The sequence below is a fragment of the Asparagus officinalis genome, chromosome 4 (assembly GCF_001876935.1).
Source record: "Asparagus officinalis chromosome 4, Aspof.V1, whole genome shotgun sequence".
NCBI classification, from domain to species: domain Eukaryota; kingdom Viridiplantae; phylum Streptophyta; class Magnoliopsida; order Asparagales; family Asparagaceae; genus Asparagus; species Asparagus officinalis.
Window position 1 is genome coordinate 136,942,679 of NC_033797.1, and position 8,356 is coordinate 136,951,034.

Below are 8,356 nucleotides of genomic sequence, written 5' to 3' on the forward strand. Positions count from 1 at the left end.
CGCGAGCCAAATAGCAATGTTCTCTCTAATAATGCTCATAAGCAAACATGATTGCTTCGATTGTGAGGACGGTCGGCACAAAAGGGAATCTTATCGTAAGTTTCAAAGTTCAAACTACTAGAAATAGTATAACTCAATGGACTGAAATGTGGGCTCTGTCCTCAATAGCATGTTTTCATGCGATTATTTTTTTTTGGGGGTGCGTGCGTGTGTATAAAGTGCAACAGATTCCCTCTTTCCTCACGTGTTATATATCAAACTGAATACCAATCCTTTTTTAAAAGTTTGAAGTGTAAAATTTCACAATCCACCGTAACACCTCTCCCAAGTTTGGCCGAATTTGAGATTGACACGTCTCAACTTATACACGCTTTCATGCTTGGATGTCTTGAGGGGGGTTTTGTTTGTGCCGTAAGAAAGTCAAGTCCCGCACTCCAATACCTATCGCCTCTTGCCTCTGATGCGACGTATCAGAACACCATACATCGTTTCGGGATTCTGAATCTTAGCATAAGGAGTGACACGAACATAATGGTAATTTTTGTGCCCTCTTTATCGTTGGCGTATGTGGTTAAATCTAAAATAATACAAAAATATAACAGAAAAAATTGAACGTAAAATTAAAGTACAGTAATTTAAAATTTTTTAACTCAGCTGCTGTGCGTTTGTAAAACGTTGTGCTTAAAGCATTATTTGGCCTACTCCGGTGCAAGGACCCCAAGGCCAAATTGCTTCCAGGAACAACAGTCCAGTACTCTGGGGTGTACCGACTCGGTACTGTCAAGCTCTCCTCGATCTATAAGGCAAAGCTCTCCTCGATTTATCAGGCAAAGATCTCATTGATCTATAAAACAAAGATCTCCTCGATCTATCATGCAAAAATCTTATCGATCTATAAGACCTTCTCGGTCTAGGCACTGTTCCTACTAGCTATTCTACAATGAAATATATACGTATTATTATATTACTTATATTATATATATATATGTATTATTATATATTTGATATATCTTATGTATGGAGAGAGAGAGTAGAAGAAGACATTAAATGGAGTATCTCTTGTCATATAGGATGCGTGGATTTCCTCCTATGACCGCATGCTAACATCACATGAATGATGCTCGAGTTCATATTGCGGATTGGATTCTTCCGTTGAAACTTGATACTATATATTTTAAAAAAGCATCCTAAACAGTCTTATTGCCAAGATTTGGGTGAACCCATCGGTTCAGTTTGACCGCTTCATTCCATCGTTATAATTTAACATTAATGGTTTTGAAGTGAATAGTAACTTCAAACATGGCTCAGGGAGGTCACGATGACGGAATCCCACCCCTCAAAATTCGTGTGTGTTGGAGTTTTAGAATATGTAAATTCAAGTTAAACAGAGGCGGATCCTCAATAATTCGCTCAATCATGGTGATTTTAGAGCGTAAGGTATAATCCCCGTCCTATGACAGATACGCCATTAAGCTCAATATATATAATAATATATGTTATCATAATATCTATATATATAAGTAAATATATATATATTAATATATATATATATATTATATATAGTATACTAATTATAATATAGAGCAATATGGTATCTTTAGGTCACACAAAAAAGTTGTCTTGTAGATGCTTGGTAAGTGATGTGTGCCCATATATAGTAATATATTATATATATAATATTATTACTATTATAATATATATATATATAGTATATGCGATATGGGTATGCCTTGTACCGCAAGCACAAAAAGTTGTGCTTGGTATTTATTGTGTATATCCCCCTCCAACTCCATTCAATATTGGGACCGACCTTCACATGGTTAGTGATGGAGTAGGATGTGACAACAAGGTCACTACCTATAGCATCAAAATTTGGCTTGGTACCAGCATACTCATTTCGTCTCTCTCTCTCATCTCTCTCTTTCTATTCTCTACCTTTCTTCTACCTACTTCTCGTGCTCTCATCTCTCTCCTTCTCTCTCCTTCGTTCTCTCCTCTCTCTCTAATATAAATTATATATATATTTTATAAGTAACTACATTATTATATTATAATATATATATTATATATATATATATTTACTATATATATATAGTAATAAATATATTTATATTATGTATATATTAATATATATAGATATATACTTATATCTAGTATAGTTGTTGTTTTTTTGGAATAAATTTTCCTTAAAGATTTGAGGTCTATTTATAGCGTTTGGAAAAATATTATGCACTAATAATATAATATTATTTACTATGCATGTGGGACCCACGTCCAAATTTTTCTTCGGTGGGGCCCACCATTTTATTTAATTTCAAAGTTCAGCAGCCCATATTTTGTTTTTCTTTGCCTAATCATGTGGGGCCCACTAGCTTTTAATTTAAAAAATTATCTAACAATCCCCAACAAGTTTTTTTAAATAGTATCGTGTAACGGTGTCGTTGTTTCAATCATTATGCATAAGGTAGATATCGTAAGGATTTGAATCCTCTTTAGACCAATTAAATAAAAGATAGATGCATGGTGTCGTAAAGACTTGAACCAGCACATGTCTAAAAATCCAGCAATCCTACAAGATCAAACTTATCTGTGGTAGTTTTCACTTTGAACCACACTTGCCTTTGCCTTTGCCTTGCCTTTGCTTTTGCACATTATGGCCATGTGCATGTCCTGGTTTCTGCTAGGGCTCTAGATATCTTTCCGCAATACAACATAAGAGACGGCCAAATATCTACCAATGCATAGGTGAGTTCTTTAGGCATGTTTCCTATCAAACATCTACCATCCGAAATGCTTTGAACTCATTAAGGCTTAAGAGTCATCCTCTCTCATGATAGGATTCTAGATGAGCCCTTTAGGTGTGTTTCCTATCTAACACCCCACATCCGAAATGTTTCGGACTCATTAAGGCTTATCAGCTATCCCATTTACATGATAGGATCCTAGGTGACAAGATCAAAGTTTTGCTCGGATAATTCAGCCAGGTAAGGATAGTACTAGAGCGAGATCAAAGATCAATTAAGTACCTCGTTCCTTGTGGAACGTGTTACGCAACCCCCAAACATTGCCTTAGACACCGACTAATCCAAGAAAACTTGAACCCCACCTTAGGATTTCACTTGTAAATCTTACTTTACTTTGAGCCATTTATCTTGTCATCAGTAGCATAAGCTTTGAACTAATAACTAAATGTAAATGGTAAGTATTTGTAAGACTCACCAAACTTTGTAAATCTTACTTGACTTTTGAACCAAATATATTATCATTAGTAGCATAAGGTTTGAACTAAAAACTTGATATAAGTGGTAAGTATTTGTAAGACTTGCAAAACTTTGAGACCCATTCCAGCAGACGTCCTTTCGACTATGTCCTTTTTCAGACCCTTAGTCAAAGGATCAGTCACATTCTCTAAAGATCAGACGTCAATCACAGAGATGACTCCTTGACAGATGGGATCTCTCAAATAGTGATGCTTCAGACGAATTGTTCGCTTCTTTCTATTGAACATCGAGTTTGCTGCCATAACACTCGCCGCTTGATTATCACAATAGATAATAATTACGCTTTGTAATTCTGTCAATGGAAGGCCTCGGAGAAAATAACTGAGCCATTCAGCTTCATCTCCTGCAGCACAGAGTGCGAAGAACTCAGATTCCGTTGATGACTATGCAATCATGGTCTGCTTCTTAGACTTCCACGAGACGACAGTTCCACCCATAGTGAAGACAAATCCTCTAATAGATCTGCACTCATCTAGTTCTGAGCACCAGCTCGCATCTGAATAGCCTTCGATTATAGCCGGATATCCAGTATAGAATAGGCCCAAACATGTAGTTCCTTTCAAGTATCTCATCAATCTCTGCATAGCATCCTAATGAAGCTTTTCATGATTACTTGTGAACCTACTAATCATTCCTACAGCGGATTAATGTCTGACCTTGTGCAGCTCATCGTATACATGAGACTCCCAATGATCTTTGAATACCTCAGCTGTTTTACTGGTCTTCCAGTGTTTGGTCAAAGCTTCATGTTGTAATCGTATGGCACTAATAGTTCTAGCAAGTCACTATAGCCATACTTCCTTAGCATGCTCTCGATATAATAAGATTAGGACAATCCAATACCCTCTTCAAAGTATATAATTTTGATTCCGAGAATCACGTCCGTAGTTCCAAGGTCATTCATGCTGAACTGTGCTGAAAGAAATTTCTTGGTGTATATGCACTTGTCAGATTCACTGACTTTATACCCATTGTTGCGAACAACCCCATCGAACTTCTCATGCCAAAGTTTTGGTACTTGCTTAAGTCCATATAAAGACTTAACAAGTTTACAAACATTACCAGCTGGAGCATCAAGTTATTCTGGTTTCTCCATGTAGATCTCTTCTGTGAGATCTCCATTGAGAAAGACAGTCTTCACATCCATCTGATGTATGACAAACCTTTTAATCGCAGCTCAGACGATAAACACTCTGATGGTAGTGATCCTGCAAACTGGTGCATAGATATCAAAGAAATCTATACATTCTTTCTGAGAGAATCCTTTTGCCACCAGTCTTATTTTGTACTTTTTAATAGTACCATCAGGACGGAGCTTCTTCTTGAAGATCAACTTGTAACTAATAGGTATTGCACCTTCAGGTACATTCACCAGCTTCCAAGTATGATTTTGGATCAATGAATCCATCTCATCATCTATAGCTTCTTTCCACAGAAGAATGTTTGTTGACTGTATTACTTCTTGAAAAGTCTGTGGATCTCCTTCCACATTATAGGTAATAAAGTCATCTCCAAAATCTTTATGTCTTCTGATACGCTTGGAAGATGGTTCGATAACTTCGTCATCATTGACACTTTCAGTTTCTCGCGAAACTGGCTCCTCTTATGTATCTGACATACTAGCAATCTCTGTTATATCTTTGAGTAATAAGTCTTTATCTTTGATAAACTTATCCTCAAAGAATTCTGCATCTCGAGCTTTAATGATGGAGTTGGTTCTAAGGTCTAGGAACCTGCACGCATTGTTATATCCAGCAAAGCCAAGAAACACACATCTGTTTGCCTTTGGCCTGAGCTTAAGCCTTCTGATATATGGAATTCGAACGTATGTGAGACACCCCAACACTTTGAGACTATCCAAAGAATCTGGATATCCTAACCATAACTGATGAGGAGTATTATCAGTTTTGGAGTAGGGTATTCTGTTCAGAATTCAGTTTACCATCAGCAAAGCCTCTCCCCAATAGCAAGTAGAAAGACCAGATGTGATTAGCATCGAATTCACTATCTCGGTCAATGTGCTATTCTTTCTTTCTACAATCCTATTAGACTGCGGGTAATACAGAGCAATAGTTTTAGCAATGATTTATGCTCTTTGAAGTATGCCTCCGATTCCTTAGAACGGTACTCTCCTCCTCTATCGCTCCTGAGTTTTTTCACCTGCATTCCAAGCTGCTTCACCCCTCGAGTTTGAAACTCGACAAACTTGCTGAATGCTTCATCTTTAGATTTCAACAGGTAAATGTGACAGAGGCGAGAATGGTCATCAATGAATGTGACGAAGTACTTCTTGCCGCCACGAGTAACGAAGCTCTTGAAGTCACAAGTATCTCAATGAATCAGATCCAATAGGTTGGTGCTCCTCGCGACACTTGAAAATAGCTTCCTCGTCAACTTTGCTTGCGCACAAACTTCACACTTCTCAGGTTTGTTACCCCCATATTTTGGAAGTAATCCTAACTTCTCCATGCTAGATAATTTTCTATAATTTACATGTCCTAGTCTATTATGTCATAATGCAGTGGAGTAAGGAGAAGATGATAGTTTATTTATAACCAAGTTGGGTGCAATAGTACTGATCTTATACATGCCATTAGTACGATATGCATTCTCAAAATACATTTTCTTAAAGGATAATACAGCCTTACCTCCTTGGAAACCCAGCCTCATACCTGTATCACATAGTAGGCTTCCAGAGACTAAGTGTTTGGTAATTGAGGGAATATGTTTCACATTCTTTAATGTAAGAGTCTTCCCTGAAGAGAGTGTCAGCACCATAGTCCCAGTTCCAAGAACAGGAACCACAGAATGATCAGCTATTGATACGTTCTCTTTGGCAGTAACATAAGAAGAGAATATATCTCTATTAGAGCTGACATGATAAGTAGCACCTGTATCTAACCACCAACCAGAGATGATGTTAGGAGTTGTTACCTGAAAGAGCATAGCCACACAATCATCAACTTGATTGACATTATGTGTAGTTTCTTTCTTTGGTGCTTTGCAGTCCTTGGTAAAATATCCTTGTTTCCCACAATTGAAGCATTTGCCACTCTTCTTGAACTCCTTCTTCTGAACATTCAGGTTCTTTGGATTCTGGTTCTTCCTTTTATTAAAGAACTTCTTCTTCTTGTTGAAAGCTGAATTATTACGCTTTTCAGAGTTATCGGCCATCATGTTAGCAGACACCTTCTTCTTAGCAAGGAGCTCAGTCTTCGTACGAGTCCGAGTCTCGTCCTCGATCCGAATGAACCCCTTCAAATCAGAAAGAGTCACCTGTCTTTTCCTTCTTCGAATATCAGCGGAGAATGACATCCAAGATAGAGGAAGCTTGTTGACACTTACACCAGAGATGAAGGTTTTACAAAGACTGATCTTTTCATCCTTCAGCTTCATAACAAGCTTTTCAAGCTCTTTAACTTAACGCAAAACCTCAATGTCATTGTTTGTTGGAAATTTGATGTAAAAAGACAAAGAAAGAAAATTGACTTGTATTCTCTCAAAATCGATTACAATTTGGATTCCGATTACAAAAGAGAAGAGAATGGATTTGATTCTCTCCTTTGTTTAAGACTGGGTTCTTCTTGGTAGCGATGGAGTGCTTCCTTCGATTGATCGCGTCGAACTTGCTCTCTGTTGACGATCCGACCGTCCTTCTTCACTGGAACGATGTCTTCTCCTCACGATTTGACGCTGTGGAGAACTTGCGTGGCAAGTTTGAAGATAACTCTTGACGAGTTGATAACTCTGAACGAGTTTTAGAAGAACTCGTAGAGTAAGTTTTGAACTCTGATCGAGTTGATAACTCTGACGAGTTTTAGAAGAACTTGCAGAGCAAGTTTTGAACTCTGATCGAGTTGATAACTCTGAACGAGTTTGAACTCTTGAAAAAGAGTTGATTTGAACCGAAAGTCGGTTATAAGCCAAGGGAATGCTCCTGTGGTCGATCGTTGCTGAGGATGAACGTCGATCGCCCCCTTGCTGCCCAAAAAGAAGGATCCCAGAGCCCAGAGCCAAAAGCCAGCCAAAAAGGAGAGCCCGAACTCAGTTGAGTTTCCCACTATTTATAGGGGGTTTAGGGGTGGCAACTGCCCCCTTAATTAGCTCCTCCATGGGCTGAGTGGGGTGTAACCACCCCCTCTTAAACAGCTCCCGAAATAGTGGGGAAAACGGTTTTGAAACCGTTCTGTTAGTGCTTTGAACGAGTCAAAACGCTGAAAACAGCGTTCTGGGCCTTAACTCTGCGTCTTATTGATGAGACGCAGAGTTGGGCGCTTGTTGGGAGTTGAAAACGCAAGGGCCGCTTGCGTTCGGACCTTAACTCTGCGTCTTAAAGATGAGACGCAGAGTTGGGCGCTCGCTGGGAGTCGAAACGCACAGGCCGCATGCGTTTTAGAGATGAACTCTGCGTTTTAGGCTAAAAACGCAGAGTTGGGCCTGTTTAAAGGCTGAAAACGCACAGTTGTGCTGTTTTAGAGATTAACTCTGCGTTTCTAGACTGAAAACGCAGAGTTGAGCCTGTTTAAAGGCTGAAAACGCACAGTTGTGCTGTTTTAGAGATTAACTCTGCGTTTCTAGACTGAAAACGCAGAGTTGAGCCTGTTTAAAGGCTGAAAACGCACAGTTGTGCTGTTTTAGCGATTAACTCTGCGTTTTGATGTTGAAAACGCAGAGTTGAGCATGTGCGCTTTGACTCTGTAATGCAGAGGCGAACCTTAGGCGGGCTTGGCGGGCTTCAGGCTAAGTCCAATGTTCTGATGAAGTCCAGTCTTGCAGACGGACCTCAGAACATAATTTGCTGCGAAGAACAGGTCATAACTTTCAAACCGTAAGTCGGAATTAGACGAATTATATATGAAAATCGGCTATCTCGACGAGACGGGGCCATCCGAACCAAGCCGAAGGCTTCGGTTCGCTTCCTCCGTTTTGCCAAATTCCTTACGGTTTGAGAGATATCTGCATTCTAATATGAAGAGACCGTCAATTTGTAGTCTCTTTTGCTAGAGCTTTGCACAGATCGTCCTCTTGTAATCTTCGTCTTGGCTCCTTGAAAATATGAGAGTCGTCAGATTGTA